Source organism: Somniosus microcephalus, unplaced genomic scaffold (assembly GCF_052327205.1).
Source record: "Somniosus microcephalus isolate GS21.2 unplaced genomic scaffold, FLI_Smic_1.0 unresolved_chr1, whole genome shotgun sequence".
Taxonomy (NCBI): Eukaryota; Metazoa; Chordata; class Chondrichthyes; order Squaliformes; family Somniosidae; genus Somniosus; species Somniosus microcephalus.
Genome location: NW_028225179.1, coordinates 169159358 through 169177352, shown reverse-complemented (window position 1 = coordinate 169177352; position 17995 = coordinate 169159358). Strand labels below are relative to the sequence as shown.

At 46.1% G+C, this 17995-nt stretch overlaps 1 protein-coding gene across 1 annotated transcript in view; it reads right to left on the bottom strand.

The window, feature by feature from the left end:
- The window catches only part of LOC147096528 (NACHT, LRR and PYD domains-containing protein 3-like), a 582546-nt gene that overhangs the window by 15349 nt on the left and 549202 nt on the right, over positions 1-17995 (bottom strand). The gene's annotated exons all lie outside the window — the stretch shown is intronic.

The window sequence follows — 17995 nt, the reverse complement described above, 5'->3', positions numbered from 1 at the left end:
TTTCACAGTGTATCAGGATCCTGCCAGGTGTCTCTGGGGTTTCACAGTGTATCGGAATCCTGCCAGGTGTCTCTGGGGTTTCACAGTGTATCAGGATCCTGCCAGGTGTATATGGGGTTTCACAGTGTATCAGGATCCTGCCAGGTGTGTATGGGGTTTCACCGTGTATCAGGATCCTGCCAGGTGTGTATGGGGTTTCACAGTGTATCAGGATCCTGCCAGGTGTGTATGGGGTTTCACAGTGTATCAGGATCCTGCCAGGTGTGTGTGGGGTTTCACACTATCAGGATCCTGCCAGGTGTGTATGGGGTTTCACAGTGTATCAGGATCCTGCCAGATGTGTATGGGGTTTCAGTGTATCAGGATCCTGCCAGGTGTGTATGGGGTTTCACAGTGTATCAGGATCCTGCCAGGTGTGTGTGGGGTTTCACAGTGTATCAGGATCCTGCCAGGTGTGTATGGGGTTTCACAGTGTATCAGGATCCTGCCAGGTGTGTGTGGGGTTTCACAGTGTATCAGGATCCTGCCAGGTGTGTATGGGGTTTCACAGTGTATCAGGATCCTGCCAGGTGTGTATGGGGTTTCGCAGTGTATCAGGATCCTGCCAGGTGTGTATGGGGTTTCACAGTGTATCAGGATCCTGCCAGGTGTGTATGGGGTTTCACAGTGTATCAGGATCCTGCCAGGTGTGTATGGGGTTTCGCAGTGTATCAGGATCCTGCCAGGTGTGTCTGGGGTTTCACAGTGTATCAGGATCCTGCCAGGTGTGTATGGGGTTTCAGTGTATCAGGATCCTGCCAGGTGTGTATGGGGTTTCACAGTGTATCAGGATCCTGCCAGGTGTGTATGGGGTTTCACAGTGTATCAGGATCCTGCCAGGTGTGTATGGGGTTTCACCGTGTATCAGGATCCTGCCAGGTGTGTGTGGGGTTTCACAGTGTATCAGGATCCTGCCAGGTGTGTATGGGGTTTCACAGTGTATCAGGATCCTGCCAGGTGTGTCTGGGGTTTCACAGTGTATCAGGATCCTGGCAGGTGTGTCTGGGGTTTCACAGTGTATCAGGATCCTGCCAGGTGTGTCTGGGGTTTCACAGTGTATCAGGATCCTGCCAGGTGTGTATGGGGTTTCACAGTGTATCGGGATCCTGCCAGGTGTGTATGGGGTTTCACAGTGTATCAGGATCCTGCCAGGTGTGTATGGGGTTTCACAGTGTATCAGGATCCTGCCAGGTGTGTATGGGGTTTCACAGTGTATCAGGATCCTGCCAGGTGTGTATGGGGTTTCACAGTGTATCAGGATCCTGCCAGGTGTGTATGAGAATATAAGTGTTAGCGAGCTGCAGCTGGATTACGTGATTATTTATATTTACCGGATTATGTCAGAGATCGTACGAATTGTAACTTGGATCAACACAGAATAGTTGAGGATAGAAATATCCAAATGACATTCAATCCTGTTTCCTCAGCCTTTGAACTTCTGATTTCCAGATTCTGACAACCTCTAAACAAACGGCTACAGTCAAACATTCTGAGCTTCAGAAATTCAATAAAAGTTTTGAACTCCCCATTTCATCACTTACCTTTCAGGTTACTGGGTATTTCGGATAAACCTTCTGCGATGTTCATGTAATCAAATGGGTCGGAACCTGTTTAAAACAATGAACTTTCATGAATTCAGATCTGGGTGATATTATAGTAAAATCTGCAGTGTTAGAATCTGTCATTGAATTCAGTGGGTGATGTTACCGTACCAAGTTCCTCTATTTCTTTCAGTAGTTTGTTCAGCTTTGGTAACCTGTGGCGCATTTTCACCATGGATTCCCACATCACCCTTCGGGCCCCAGAGCCTTTCTCCATCACCAGAGTTAGGAGAAGTTTGGAACTGTCCGCCCGGTTTCCCTTCTCCGCCAGCTCAGTGACTTTCTGTAAAGAATAGTAATGAATATATTGAGGAGCGGAGTGAAAGACAAACACTGAGAATGAGAAGGAAAGGATCTGCTCAGTGATGGGATCTCCCAGTTGTTGAGCACAGAAAGCAGTCACTGGGCCGGGTACTGATCCATTCTGAACATGGGCTGAATATTCGGTAAACATCTTGATTCACTCATTAACGGGAAATAAATGAGATAAAAGGAAAATGGAAATCAGGAATATTGTTCTCGGAGAGTGAGGAATCACTGAGAATCTGCAATAGGTTTAATGGGATTAGTATTCTCTGTGCTTCAGTGTCCAACATGACATCAGATTCCTGATTGACGATATGATGCACTCGTTTCTCACACTTACTTCCTGCTGTCAAACTTAGTTATTTACTGAGAACTAAACCAGCAGCGAATCGGAACTCGAGTGGCAGGGAAGGGACGATTCTGAACTGAGGGAAGCTGCTAGAAAACTACCTGAGGAATTACATCAACTAATCGAAACAACCACTGTTGATTTATCGGTCACATAAAATCGACCAAAAAAAATGAAAAATGGTCCCTCGGTGATAGACATGTTTGACAACCATTATTTTGCTCGCCCGCTGCCAGTATGAAACATAAGTAACCCAGGCACACGTGCAGCATGTAATCAGGACCTTTATCATCAACAACTTTTATTTATATAACGGCTTTAACGTAGAAGAATGTCCCAAGGCCCTTCACAGAGACGGAACCGGACAATGGACCCGAGACAAAGCAGGATATACTATTAGAGATGACCAAAAACTAGAGGAATGGTCAATGTTGAGGAGAGAGAGGTGGCGAGGCAGAGGGGTTCAGAGAGTGAATTACAGAGTGTGGAGCCTCAGACAACTGAACACTTGGCCACCAGTGGTGTTGTAAAGGAAGGGGTGCACAAGAGGCCAGAGTCAGAACAGGGCACAGGCAGCAGGGTTTGGAGTAGCTGAAGTTTATGGAGGGACAGAGGGGTTCAGAGAGTGAATTACAGAGTGTGGAGCCTCAGACAACTGAACACTTGGCCACCAGTGGTGTTGTAAAGGAAGGGGTGCACAAGAGGGCAGAGTCAGAACAGGACACAGGCAGCAGAGTTTGGAGTAGCTGAAGTTTATGGAGGGACAGAGGGGTTCAGAGAGTGAATTACAGAGTGTGGAGCCTCAGACACTGAACGCTTGGCCACCAGTGGTGTTGTAAAGCAAGGGGTGCACAAGAGGCCAGAGTCAGAACAGGGCACAGGCAGCAGAGTTTGGAGCTGAAGTTTATGGAGGGACAGAGGGGTTCAGAGAGTGAATTACAGAGTGTGGAGCCTCAGACAACTGAACACTTGGCCACCAGTGGTGTTGTAAAGGAAGGGGTGCACAAGAGGCCAGAGTCAGAACAGGACACAGGCAGCAGAGTTTGGAGTAGCTGAAGTTTATGGAGGGACAGAGGGGTTCAGAGAGTGAATTACAGAGTGTGGAGCCTCAGACAACTGAACGCTTGGCCACCAGTGGTGTTGTAAAGGAAGGGGTGCACAAGAGGCCAGAGTCAGAACAGGGCACAGGCAGCAGAGTTTGGAGTAGCTGAAGCTTATGGAGGGACAGAGGGGTTCAGAGAGTGAATTACAGAGTGTGGAGCCTCAGACAACTGAACGCTTGGCCACCAGTGGTGCTGTAAAGGAAGGGGTGCACAAGAGCCCAGAGTCAGAACAGGGCACAGGCAGCAGAGTTTGGAGTAGCTGAAGTTTACGGAGGGACAGAGGGGTTCAGAGAGTGAATTACAGAGTGTGGAGCCTCAGACAACTGAACACTTGGCCACCAGTGGTGTTGTAAAGGAAGGGGTGCACAAGAGGCCAGAGTCAGAACAGGAAAAAGGCAGCAGAGTTTGGAGTAGCTGAAGTTTATGGAGGGGCAGAGGGGTTCAGTGAGTGAGTTACAGAGTGTGGAGCCTCAGACAACTGAACACTTGGCCACCAGTGGTGTTGGAAAGGAAGGGGTGCACAAGAGCCCAGAGTCAGAACAGGACACAGGCAGCAGAGTTTGGAGTAGCTGAAGTTTATGGAGGGACAGAGGGGTTCAGAGAGTGAATTACAGAGTGTGGCGCCTCAGACAACTGAACACTTGGCCACCAGTGGTGTTGTAAAGGAAGGGGTACACAAGAGCCCAGAGTCAGAACAGGACACAGGCAGCAGAGTTTGGAGTAGCTGAAGTTTATGGAGGGACAGAGGGGTTCAGAGAGTGAATTACAGAGTGTGGAGCCTCAGACAACTGAACACTTGGCCACCAGTGGTGTTGTAAAGGAAGGGGTGCACAAGAGCCCAGAGTCAGAACAGGACACAGGCAGCAGAGTTTGGAGTAGCTGAAGTTTATGGAGGGACAGAGGGGTTCAGAGAGTGAATTACAGAGTGTGGAGCCTCAGACAACTGAACGCTTGGCCACCAGTGGTGTTGTAAAGGAAGGGGTGCACAAGAGGCCAGAGTCAGAACAGGACACAGGCAGCAGAGTTTGGAGTAGCTGAAGTTTATGGAGGGACAGAGGGGTTCAGAGAGTGAATTACAGAGTGTGGAGCCTCAGACAACTGAACACTTGGCCACCAGTGGTGTTGTAAAGGAAGGGGTGCACAAGAGGGCAGAGTCAGAACAGGACACAGGCAGCAGAGTTTGGAGTAGCTGAAGTTTATGGAGGGACAGAGGGGTTCAGAGAGTGAATTACAGAGTGTGGCGCCTCAGACAACTGAACACTTGGCCACCAGTGGTGTTGTAAAGGAAGGGGTGCACAAGAGGCGAGAGTCAGAACAGGGCACAGGCAGCAGAGTTTGGAGTAGCTGAAGTTTATGGAGGGACAGAGGGGTTCAGTGAGTGAATTACAGAGTGTGGAGCCTCAGACAACTGAACACTTGGCCACCAGTGGTGTTGTAAAGGAAGGGGTGCACAAGAGGTGAGAGTCAGAACAGGGCACAGGCAGCAGAGTTTGGAGTAGCTGAAGTTTATGGAGGGGCAGAGTGGGAGGCCGGCCGGCCAGGGGAGCATTGGAATAGTCGAGTCTGGAGTTGAGAAAGGTATGGGAGAGGGTTCAGCAGCAGATGGAATGCAGTAGGGCTGAAGACAGACAATATTAGAGACAGAGTAGGTGATCTTTGAAAAGGAAAGTATGTGGGGTGGGGAGTTCAGATTGAGGTTGGATGAAGAGATTTTGGACAGTTTGCTTCAGCCTCAGTGGTCTAGTAGGAGGATGAAATGATGTGGTGAGGAGGCGGAGTTTGTAGAATACGATGGCTTCAGTTTTCACAATGTTTAATTGGATGAAAGTTCAAACTCAAGAAACAGCACGATCTAATAAAAATACTGAATCTAAAACGTGGAAGAAAATTTAGCTATGCAACTATTAACATTTCATCTGTCAGTCATCCTCTCTGTAACCAGAGTGGAGCGGAAATTCATCCACTAAATTTAATTGACATTTGCAGACTGAACGAGCTCAATTTCCTGATGTTCCTCTGGGGAGTGAGGCTCCAGCCCCAGAGCACAGGAGGAGGTCATTTACCCAGCAGTGTAAACTCCATTCAGGACAGTCCATTTATAGGGAGGACATTTTAACAAATGGGAAACGGTCTTGAGGATTCACTGGGATGTTGTCAGAAATGAGGAGTAATGTGTTATTTTTTTAATTTGTTCATGGGATGTGGGCACCGCTGGCAAAGTAAGCATGTATTGCCCATCCCTAGTTGCCCTTGAGAAGGTGATGGTGAGCTGCCTTCGTGAAGCGCTGCAGTCCGTGAGGTGAAGGTGCTCCCACAGTGCTGTTCGGGAGGGACTTCCAGGATTTTGACCCAGCGACAATGAAGGAACGACGATATATTTCCAAGTCAGGATGGTTTGTGTGACTTGGAGGGAACTTGGAGATGGTGGTGTTCCCATGCGCCTGCTGACCTTGTCCTTCTAGATTGTGGGTTTGGGAGGTGCTGCCGAAGAGACCTTGGCGAGTTGCTGCAGTGCATCTTGTAGATGGTACACACTGCAGCCACGGTACGCCGTGTGTTTTGGTGGGGATTTGATAATCTGGGCTCATGCCACTAGAGTCGAGAAGATTAAGTGAGGAGTTGAGGGAAGTCTTCAAGATTCTGAACGCACATGATGAAATAAATAGCCCTGAAATTACGGTCTCTGTAATCCATTTGAAAGGCCTTGCAACTTTTGGAGCCGGAACTTGCCTTGACAGATCAGCCGAACCGCCTGTAAAATGAGCATTGCTGGAGCAGAGCTGGGCTATTTGCCCAACAATTGCCCACCCAACTCTTATGGCTGCTGAAAGCAGGCACAGGGCCTGCTTGCATCAGCATAATGGTTAATATAAGGCTTAAATAAAATATGTAAAAATCCAAAATTATGCACATACACATCAAATGAGTTTATGCAAATATTGACCCGGGTGAAGATGATTAAAATTGTGCATCAAAAAATTACATTTATATTGAGGTTGATGCAATGAAGGATCTTTTGCATAAAATTGCAGTTCAGTACATTTATAATTATTATTATTCTGTACATTTATAATTATTTGGAGATTACATTGCTTATCATTAGGGGATTCCCTTTATAGATGATTGAAACGGAATCCTCCTTTGTCATTGGAGAACCGGGTGCACGAGATCCCAGGGATGGTTCTGAACCACCTGCGTCACTGGGATCTGTGGGCCCTTACACTGCCTCCGCCTGGAGGCCCAAGACTGGAACTCTTCACTGCCTGGACCCCAGTGGGTACTTCCGGAATTACTTCACGGGTCGGAATGTACTCCCGAGGTAGGCCTCCGACCGCAGAGTGTTTCCACTGTTTGTACAGAGGGGACAAATGTCGGCAATTCTGTAAGAAATCGCTGTTCGATTCAAAGATGGGTTTCAATTCTTAGAACAGAGGCTGACAACAGGCAAGCGGGAAAGACAGCAGAAATGTCAGCAAGGTCGAATATCAAGCATCAAAAGACAAATAGAAGTGATAAGGGAATTGTAAAATGCAAGGAAACAGGGAGGATAGCACCTGCTAGATAAGAAGGAGCCACGAAGCCATAAAATGCCCTTGAAGAAACTTGACAAAACATTCCTCAGAGACAAGAGGGAGGCCTTGTCAGTCATACAGAAAGGGATGGTGAGGGTTGCCTTCCCACTTCACAGTTGAACAATAGGATGGGGGATCAAATGACTGACAACAGGTGATTACCAGCCCATCGAAATAACTATAAATATAGGTGACCGAGAGAGGAAATCAGGCAGTCGGGGGTGAAGGCTTCCCCGAGGTGGCTACACCCCAACACCTTGGTCAAGTTTAGCCTCTGAGGTGGCTGACGGCCTAACACCTCAGACAGCTCGAGGGATGACCCAACGGAAGTGACCGCTACAGCAGACTGCAGGAATCCACCCAAACTGAGACCACTATACTGCCTCCCCATCCGTCCATTCGTGGCATTCCGATTCGGGAGCCATAGGTTGCTCCTGTCACAGGTTGTATGTCTATTATACACAGCTTAAGCCATATGTAACATCTGATTATGCTTTAAACCTGTAGCTCTTTAATAAAGGCCTTACAGCTACTAAAGCCCTGTTGGGTAATCGGTGTGTGAGCCTGTGATCCTAATCTTACAATTTGAAGTATTACGGGTAAGGTTAGATCTATTTATTTATGTACATTGTGGTTAGAATGCATAATTTACTCCCACAACCTGTTGCAGAAGCACTCGATAAATTATTATAACAGATAAATCTATTATTTTTGACAAATTGAGTTGTTAATGTTTGTGGAGTGAACAGGAAACTGGGAAGTTGGGAATAGCTTAGGTTGGATATTAATAATAATAGGTAGAGAGCAGGAGGTTGGGATTAGACTAGGTGGGATATTAACGGTAATGGGCAGTGAGCAGGAGGTTGGGATTAGACTAGGTGGAATATTAACAGTAATGGGTAGTGAGCAGGAGGTTGGGATTAGACTAGGTGGGATATTAACAGTAATGGGCAGTGAGCAGGAGGTTGGGATTAGACTAGGTGGGATATTAACAGTAATGGGCAGTGAGCAGGAGGTTGGGATTAGACTAGGTGGGATATTAACAGGAATGGGTAGTGAGCAGGAGGTTGGGATTAGACTAGGTGGGATATTAACAGTAATGGGCAGTGAGCAGGAGGTTGGGATTAGACTAGGTGGGATATTAACAGTAATGGGCAGCGAGCAGGAGGTTGGGATTAGACTAGGTGGGATATTAACAGTAATGGGCAGTGAGCAGGAGGTTGGGATTAGGCTAGAACCAAAATGTACAGAATAAAGCCCATCCTCACAATCCACACACTGACAGGTACAAAAGAAAAATGCACAGACTGATACCAGAAACTGACAGAGTGAATAATCTCACACTCACTCACCTGTGACCCCTGGTTCTGGACTCCCCGACCATCGGGAACATCCTTCCAGCATCTAGTCTGTCTAATCCTGTTAGAATATTATAAGTTTCGATGAGATCCCCTCTCATTCTTCTAAACTCCAGCGAGTACAAGCCTAATCGACCCAATCTCTCCTCATACGTCATTCCTGCCATCCCAGGTATCAGCCTGGTGAATCTTCGCTGAACTCCTTCCATGGCAAGATCATCCTTCCTCAGATAAGGCGACCAAAACTGCACACAATACTCAAGGTGTGATCTCACCAAGGCCCTGTACAACTGCAGCAAGACATCCTTGTTCCTGTACTCAAACCCTCTCGCTACAAAGGCCAACATACCATTTGCCTTCTTAACCGCCTGCTGCACCTGCATGCTTACTTTCAGCGACTGGTGCACAAGGACGCACAGGTCTCGTTGCACTTCCCCTTCTCCCAATCTATTGCCATCAGATAATAATCTGCCTTCCTGTTTTTGACACCAAAGTGGATAACCTCGCATTTATCCACGTTATATTGCATCTACCATGCTTCTGCCCAATCACCCAACCTGTCCAAATCATACTGGAGTTTCTCGGCATCCTCCTCACAGCACACACACCAACCCAGCTTTGTGCCGTCTGCAAACTTGGATATATTACATCTAGTTCCCTCGTCCAGATCATTAATATATATTGTGAATAGCTGGGGTCCAAGGACCGATCGCTGCGGTACCCCACTAGTCATTGCCTGCCACTCGGAAAAAGAGCCGTTTATTCCAACTCTTTGCTTTCTGTCTGCCAACTAGTTCTCTATCCCAGTCAATACCTTGCCCCCAATCCCATGTGCCTTAATTTTACACGCTAATCTCTTATGCGGGACCTTATCGAAAGCCTTTTGAAAATTCAAATACACCACATCCACTGGTTCTCCCTTATCTATTTTACCAGTTACATCCTCAAAAAATCACAGTAGATTGGTCAAGCATGATTTACCTTTTGTAAATCCATGTTGACTTTGTCCGATCCGGTCACTTTTTTCCAAGTGCTCTGCTATTACATCCTTTATAGTGAACTCTAGCATTTTCCCCACTACCGATGTCAGGCTTACCGGTCTGTAATGCCCCGTTTTCTCTCTACCACCTTTTTTGAATAGTGGGGTAACATTAGCTACCCTCCAATCCATGGGTACTGTTCCAGAATCTATCGAATTTTGGAAGATGACCAGCAATGCATCTACTATTTCTAGGACCACTTCCTTAAGTACCCTAGGATGTAGATTATCAGGCCCTGGTGAGTTATCGGCCCTCAATCCCATCAATTTCCCTAGCACCATTTCCCTACAAATACTGATTTCTATCAGTTCCTCCCTTTCATTAGACCCTATGTTCCCCGACATCTTTGGGATGTTATACTCCATTAGCCAGATCTATGCCCACTCACTTAACCTATCTGTATCCCTTTGTATTCTCCTTATGTCCTCTTCACTATTTACTTTCCTACCTATCTTTGTGTCATCAGCAAATTTAGCAACCATACCTTTGGTCCCTTCATCGAAGTCATTTATATAAATTGTAAAAAGTTGAGGCCCCAGCACTGATCCCTGTGGCACACCACTCGTTACATCTTGCCAATCAGAAAATGACCCATTTATGCCTACTCTCTGTTTTCTGTTCGCTAGCCAATCTTCTATCCATGCCAATATGTTCCCCCCTACACCATGAGCTTTTATTTTCCGCAATAACCTTTGATGTGGCACCTTATGAAATGCCTTCTGGAAATCTCAGTACAATACATCCACTGGTTCCCCTTTATCCACAGCACATGTTACTTCCTCAAATAAATCCAATAAATTGGTTAAACATGATTTCCCTTTCACAAAACCATGTTGACTCTGCCTGATTACCATGAACTTTTCTAAGGGCCCTGCTAGAACGTTTTTAATAATAGCTTCTAACATCTTCCCTAGGACTGGCCTGTAGTTTCCTGCTTTCTGTCTCCCTCCCTTTTTGAATAAAGGAATTACATTCGCTATTTTCCAATCTAATGGAACCTTCCCTGAATCTAGGGAATTTTGGAAAATTAAAACCAACGCATCAACTATCTCACTAGCCACTTCTTTTAAGACCCGAGGATGAAGTCCCTCAGGACCCGGGGACTTGTCAGACCGCAGCTCCAACAATTTCCTCAGCACCACTTCCCTGGTGATTGTAATTTCTTGAGTTCCTCCCTCCCTTCCATTTCCTGATTTACAGCTATTTCTGGGATGTTACTTGAATCCTCTATAGTGAAGACTGATGCAAAATACCTGTTCAATTCAACTGCCATCTCATTATTTTCCATTATTAATTCCCCAGACACTCTTTTTATCGGACCAATGCTCACTTTGTTAAATCTTTTCTTTATTAAATATCTATAGAAACTCTTACTATCTCTTTTTATATTTCTAGCTAGCTTTCTCTCGTAGTCTAATTTTTCTCCTCTTATTAATCTTTGTCACTCTTTGCTGTTTTTTATATTCTGTCCAATCTTCTGACCTGCCACCCATCTTTGTGCAATTATGTGCTTTTTCTTTAAGTTGGATACTATCGTTAACATTTTTTAGTTAACCACGGATGGTGGGTCCTCCCCTTGGAATTTTTCTTTCTCGTTGGAATGTATATATTCTGTGTATTCTGAAATATCCCCTTAAATGTCTGCCACTGCAACTCTATTGACCTATCCCTTAACCTAATTGGCCAGTTCACTTTAACTAGCTCTGCTTTCATGCCCTCAGAATTGCCCTTATTTAAGTTTAAAATACTAGTCTTGGACCCACTCTTCTCTCCCTCAAACTGAAGGTAAAATTTAATCATATTATGATCGCTGCTACCTAGGGCCGCCTTCACTATGAGGTCATTAATTAATCCTATCTCGTTGCACAATACCAGGTCTAGTATAGCCTGCTCTCTGGTTGGCTCCAGAATGTGCTGTTGTAAGAAACTATCCCGAAAACATTCTATGAACTCATTTAGGCTACCTTTGCCGATCTGATTTTTCCGGTCTCTATATAGATTAAATCTCCCTGATTATTGCCATACCTTTCTGAAAAGCTCCCATTATTTCTTCCTTTATACTCTATCCTACCATGTGGTTACTGTTAGGGGGCCTGTACACCACTCCCACAAGTGACTTCTTGCCTTTATCATTTCTCATCTCTACCCAAACCGCTTCTACATCCTGGTTTCCTGAACTTAGGTCATCCCTCTCTATTGTGCTAATACCATCATTAAATAACAGAGCCACCCCTCCACCTTTTCCTAGCTTTCTGTCCTTCCTAAATGTCATGTACCCTTCAATATTCAGGTCCCAATCTATGTCATCCTGCAGCCATGTTTCTGTAATGGCGATCAGGTCGTACTTATTTATTCCTATTTGCTCTATCAGTTCATCTGTTTTGTTTTGAATGCTACGTGTATTCAGATGCAGAGCCTTTAGTTTTGTCCTTTTATTATTTTTGTAACTCTAGCCTTATCTGTTGATTTACTCTTAGATTTGTACTCTCTATCCCGTCCTGTCACGGTCTGTTTATCATTTCTCATATTAATACCTTTCTCTATTGCCTTGTCTCTACTCTTTGATTTACCACATCTTCCCAAATTTGATCCCTTGCCCCCACTATTTAGTTTAAAACCCTCTCTACCACCCCAGTTATATGACTTGCCAGAACACTGGTCCCAGCACGGTTCGGGTGAAGACCGTCCCAACGATACAGATCCCACTTTCCCCAGTGTGGTGCCAGTGCCCCAGGAATTGAAACCCATTTCTCCCACACCAGTCTTTGAGCCACGCATTCATCTCTCTCATTTTATTTACCCTATGCCAATTTGCTCGTGGCTCAGGTAATAATGCAGACATTATTACCCTTGAGGTTCTGCTTTTTAATTTAGCCCCTAGCTGCTCACAGTCTCTCAGCAGAACCTCTTTCCTAGTTCTAACTGTGTCGTTGGTACCTATATGGACCACGACCACTGGCTCCTCCCCCTCCCATTGCCATTCCTCTCCAGCCCAGAGCAGATGTCCTGAACCCTGGCACCGGACAGGCAACACAGCCATCTGAACTCTCGCTCTTGGCCGCAGAGAACTGTATCTATCCCCCTGACTATGCTGTCCCTTATTAGAACTATCTTCCTATTAACTCCCCCCGCTTGAATCGCTTCCTGTACCTCAGTGCCACGGTCAGTTTGCTCATCCACCCTGCAGCCACCGCTTTCATCCATACAGGCTGCAAGAACCTTAAACCTGTTGGACAATTGCAAAGGCTGAGGCTCCTCCACCTCCTGGGTCCCCATACCTGCCTCACTTTTAATTTAATTTGCATTAATTAAAGGGTAAGTCATGGCAGGAGAGCTCTGTGCCGTGGTATGCTCTTCCTACACTATGTGGGAAATCAGGGACACTTCCCGTGTCCCTGACGACCATGTCTGCGGGAAGTGTATCCAGCTGCAGCTACTGACAGAGTGCATTGCGGCGCTGGAGCTGCGAGTGGATACATACTGGAGCATTCGTGATGCTGAGGACATCGTGGATAACACGTTTAGGGAGTTGGTCACACCGCAGTTAAAGGCTGCACAGGCAGGAAGAGAATGGGTGACCACCAGGCAGAGTAGTAGGCGCAGGCAGGCAGTGCAGGAGTCACCTGTGGCCATCCCTCTCTCAAACAGATATACCGCTTTGGATATTGTTCGGGAGGATGGCTTATCAGGGGAAGGCAGCAGCAGCCAACCTCCGGGCACCATGGGTGGTTCTGCTGCACAGGACGGGAGGGAAAAGAGCGGGAGAGCTATAGTAATAGGGGGTTCTACTGTAAGTGGAACAGATACGTGTTTCTGCGGCCGCAAACGTGACTCCAGGATGGTATGTTGCCTCCCTGGTGCAAGGGTCAAGGATGTCTCGGAGTGGCTGCAGAACATTTTGGAAGGGGAGGGTGAACAGCCAGTTGTCGTGGTGCATATAGGTACCAACGATATAGGTAAAAAACGGGATGAGGTCCTAAAAGCTGAATATAGGGAGTTAGGAGGTAAATTAAAAAATAGGACCTCAAAGGTAGTAATCTCAGGATTGCTACCAGTGCCACGTGCTAGTCAGAGTAGAAATAGAAGGACACTTCAGATGAATACGTGGCTAGAGGAATGGTGCAAGGGGGAGGGATTCAAATTCCTGGGACATTGGAACCGGTTCTGGGGGAGGTGGGACCAGTACAAAACGGACGGTTTGCACCTGGGCAGGACTGGGACTGATGTCCTAGGGGAAGTGTTTTCTAGTGCTCTGGGGGAGGGTTTAAACTAAAATGGCAGGGGGTTGGGAACCTAAGCAGGGAGACAGAGGAAAGGGAAACAAGGATAGAAGCAAAAGACAGGAAGGAGAAAAGCAAAGGTGGCAGTCAGAGAAATCAAGGGTTTAAATCAAACATGGCCGCAGTAAATAATAATTCTAAAAGGTCTAAGAGCGTTAAAAAAACAAGCCTGAAGGCTTTGTGTCTTAATGCGAGGAGCATTCGTAATAAGGTGGATGAATTAGCTGCGCAAATAGAGGTAAATGGATATGATATGATTGGGATTACGGAAACATGGCTCAAGGGTGACCAAGGCTGGGAACTCAACATCCAGGGGTATTCAATATTCAGGAAAGATAGGCAAAAAGGAAAAGGAGGTGGGGTAGCATTGCTGGTTAAAGAGGGATTAACGCAATTGTAAGGAAGGATATTAGCTCTGATGATGTGGAATCTGTATGGGTAGAACTGAGAAATACCAAGGGGCAGTAAACGTTAGTGGGAGTTGTATACAGACCTCCAAACACTAATGCAGAGGTTGGAGATGGCATTAAACGGGAAATTAGAGATGCGTTCAATAAGGGCACAGCAGTTATCATGGGTGACTTTATTCTACATATAGATTGGGCTAACCAAATTAGTAACAATACTGTGGAGGAGGAATTCCTGGAGTGTATACGGGATGGTTTCCTGGACCAATATGTCGAGGAACCAACTAGAGATCAGGCCATCTTAGACTGGGTATTATGCAATGAGAGGATTAATTAGCAATCTTGTTGTGCGAGGCCCCTTGGGTCGGAGCGATCATAACATGATAGAATTCTTCATTAAGATGGTGAGTGAAGTAGTTGACTCAGAGACTAGGGTCCTGAATTTAAATAAAGGAAACTACGATGGTATGAGGCGCGAGTTGGATAGGATTGATTGGGGAATGTTACTCAAAGGGTTGACAGTGGATAGGCAATGGCAAACATTTAAAGATCGCATGGATGAACTACAGAATTTGTTCATCCCTGTTTGGCATAAAAATAAAACAAAAAGGTTGACTCAACTGTGGCTAACAAGGGAAATTAGGGATAGCATAAGTACCAGGGGGAGGACATATAAATTGGTCAGAAAAAAGCAGTAAACCTGAGGATTGGGAGCAGTTTAGGATTCAGCAAAGGTGGACAAAGGGATTAATTAAGAGGGGGAAAATAGAGTATGAGGGTAAGCTTGCAGGGAACATAGAAACAGACTGTAAAAGCTTCTATGGATATGTGAAGAGAAAAGGTTTGGTGAAGTCAAGTGTCGGTCCCTTGCAGTCAGAATCAGGGGAATTTATAATGGGGAACAAAGAAATGGCAGACCAATTAAATACATATTTTGGTTCTGTTTTCACAAAGGAGGACACAATAACCTCCCAGAGATGTCAGGGAACATAGGGTCTAATGAGAGGGAGGAACTGAAAGAAATCAGTATTTGTAGGGAAATGGTGTTTGGGAAATTGACGGGAATTGAAGGCCGATAAATCCCCAGGGCCTGATAATCTACATCTTGGGTACTTAAGGAAGTGGCCCTAGAAATAGTAGATGAATTGCTGGTCATCTTCCAAAATTCGATAGACTCTGGAACAGTTCCCATGGATTGGAGGGTAGCTAATGTTACCCCACTATTCAAAAAAGGTGGTAGAGAGAAAACGGGAATTATAGACCGGCAAGCCTGACATCAGCAGTGGGGAAAATGCTAGAGTCCATTATAAAAGATGTAATAACAGAGCACTTGGAAAACAGTGACAGGATCGGACAAAGTCAACATGGATTTACGAAAGGTAAATCGTGCTTGACTAATCTACTGGAATTTTTTGTGGATGTAACTGGTAAATTAGATAAGGGAGAACCAGTGGATGTGGTGTATTTGGACTTTCAGAAGGCTTTCGATAAGGTCCAGCATAAGAGATTAGCGTGTAAAGTTAAGGCACATGGGATTGGGGGCAAGGTACTGAATTGGATAGAGAACTGGTTGGCAGAGTGGAAGCAAAGAGTTGGAATAAACGGGTCTTTTTCCGAGTGGCAGGCAGTGACTAGTGGGGTACCGCAGGGATCGGTCCTCGGACCCCAGCTATTCACAATATATATAAATGATCTAGACGAGGGAACTAGATGTAATATCTCCAAGTTTGCAGATGACACAAAGCTGGGTGGGCATGTGTGCTGTGAGGAGGATGCTGAGAAAGTCCAGTATGATTTGGACAGGTTGGGTGATTGGGCAGAAGCATGGCAGATGCAGTATAATGTGGATAAATGCGAGGTTATCCACTTTGGTGGCAAAAACAGGAAGGCAGATTATTACCTGAACGGCAATAGATTGGGAGAAGGGGAAGTGCAACGAGACCTGGGTGTCCTTGTGCACAAGTCGCTGAAGGTAAGCATGCAGGTGCAGCAGGTAGTTAAGAAGGCAAATGGTATGTTGACCTTCGTAGCGAGAGGGTTTGAGTACAGGAACAAGGATGTCTTGCTGCAGTTGTACAGGGCCTTGGTGAGACCACACCTTGAGTATTGTGTGCAGTTTTGGTCGCCTTATCTGAGGAAGGATGTTCTTGCCTTGGAAGGAGTGCAGCTAAGATTCACCAGGCTGATACCTGGGATGGCAGGAATGATGTATGAGGAGAGATTGGGTCGATTGGGCTTCTATTCGCTGGAGTTTAGAAGAATGAGAGGGGATCTCATTAAAACTTATAAAATTCTAACATGACTGGACAGACTAGATGCAGGAAGGATGTTTCTGATGGCAGGGGAGTCCAGAACCAGGGGTCACAGTCTAAGGATAAGGGCTAAGCCATTTAGGACAGAGATGAGGAATTTCTTCACCCAAAGAGTGGTGAACCTGTGGAAATCTCTACCACAGAAGGCAGTAGAGGCCAATTCATTAAATATATTCAAGAAGGAGTTAGATATATTTCTTAAGGCTAAAGGGATCAATGGATATGGGGAGAAAGCAGGAACAGGGTACTGAGTTTGGATGATCAGCCATGATCACATTGAATGGCGGAACAGGCTCGAGGGGCCGAATGGCCTACTCCTCCTATCTTCTATGTTTCTATTTCACTCGCAGTCAAATCCTCCTGTCCCTACCACTGACCAAATCAGAAGATCCTGTCCTAAGGGGTGTGACTGCCTCCTGGAATAACGTGTTCAGGTAACTTTCCCCCTCCCTGATGCATTGCAGTGTCTGCAGCTCGGCCTCCAGCTCATCAACTCTGAGCCGAAGCTCCTCGAGCCGCAGACACTTATCACAGACGTGTTTGTCCTGGATCAGACTGGCGTCCAGGAGCTCCCACATACTGCAGTCGCAACACATCACCTGCACTGCTATCTTTACTGAGTCTTAATTTATTTATTTTATAACCCTGCTACACCCAATAAGATTTATTACTGCTGGTAAACTTTACTAATACTAATGAAACCTTACAGTTACTAATAAACTTCCTGGGCTTTAAAAGATAAGAGAAGTGAGCAAAATACTCACCGACCAATCACTTACCCTTTTCCCTGTGATGTCACCTTTTATTTTTCTCCAAATGCGGTTGGGGGGATTTCACAGAGCCGAACTCCCACTGGTTCTCTGTCCCCTCTCGTGCAGCTTTTTAACTTCTGCTTCCCTGGAGGCTGATAAAGATAGATAAAGGAGCACCTCCCTCCACTCCTAACTCCCTTTCTCATCAAACACGCAGGTTTACACTCTGTGTAAAGTTAAGGCATAGATTGGGGGCAAGGTATTGACTTGGATGGAGAACTGGTTAGCAGACAGAAAGCAAAGAGTTGGAATAAACGGGTCTTTTTCCGAGTGGCAGGAAGTGACTAGTGGGGTACCGCAGGGATCGGTCCTTGGACCCCAGCTATTCACAATATATAGAAACATAGAAGATAGGAGCAGGAGTAGGCCATTCGGCCCCTCGCCTGCTGCCCTTGTCCTTCTAGGTGGTAGAGGTGGCGGATTTGGGAGTCGAAGATTCCTTGGCGAGTTGCTGCAGTGCATCTTGTAGCTCTTTTGGTGAAACAAACAAATAAAATGTAACTTAACAAAAAACATTAAAGGAAACTTAACAAATAAAATTAAAATTCTATTCACCGGGATGATGAAGCACTCCAGTCCCTGCATTGCCCACCGGTCGCGGATGGCCTCGGGGTACTGTACGGTGGACACCGCCAGGGTGGACACCGCCAGGGTGGACACTGCCAGGGTGGACGTCGGCGCGCCCAGATGAACGGTGAATGACCACCTTGGCCGTGCTCATGTCCAGGCGCGGACGCACGAGGAGGTCCTCCGACTGGCTACGCTTCTCCCCTCCGTACCGGGTGGCCAAAATGATGAGCGTGCGCAACTGAAGTG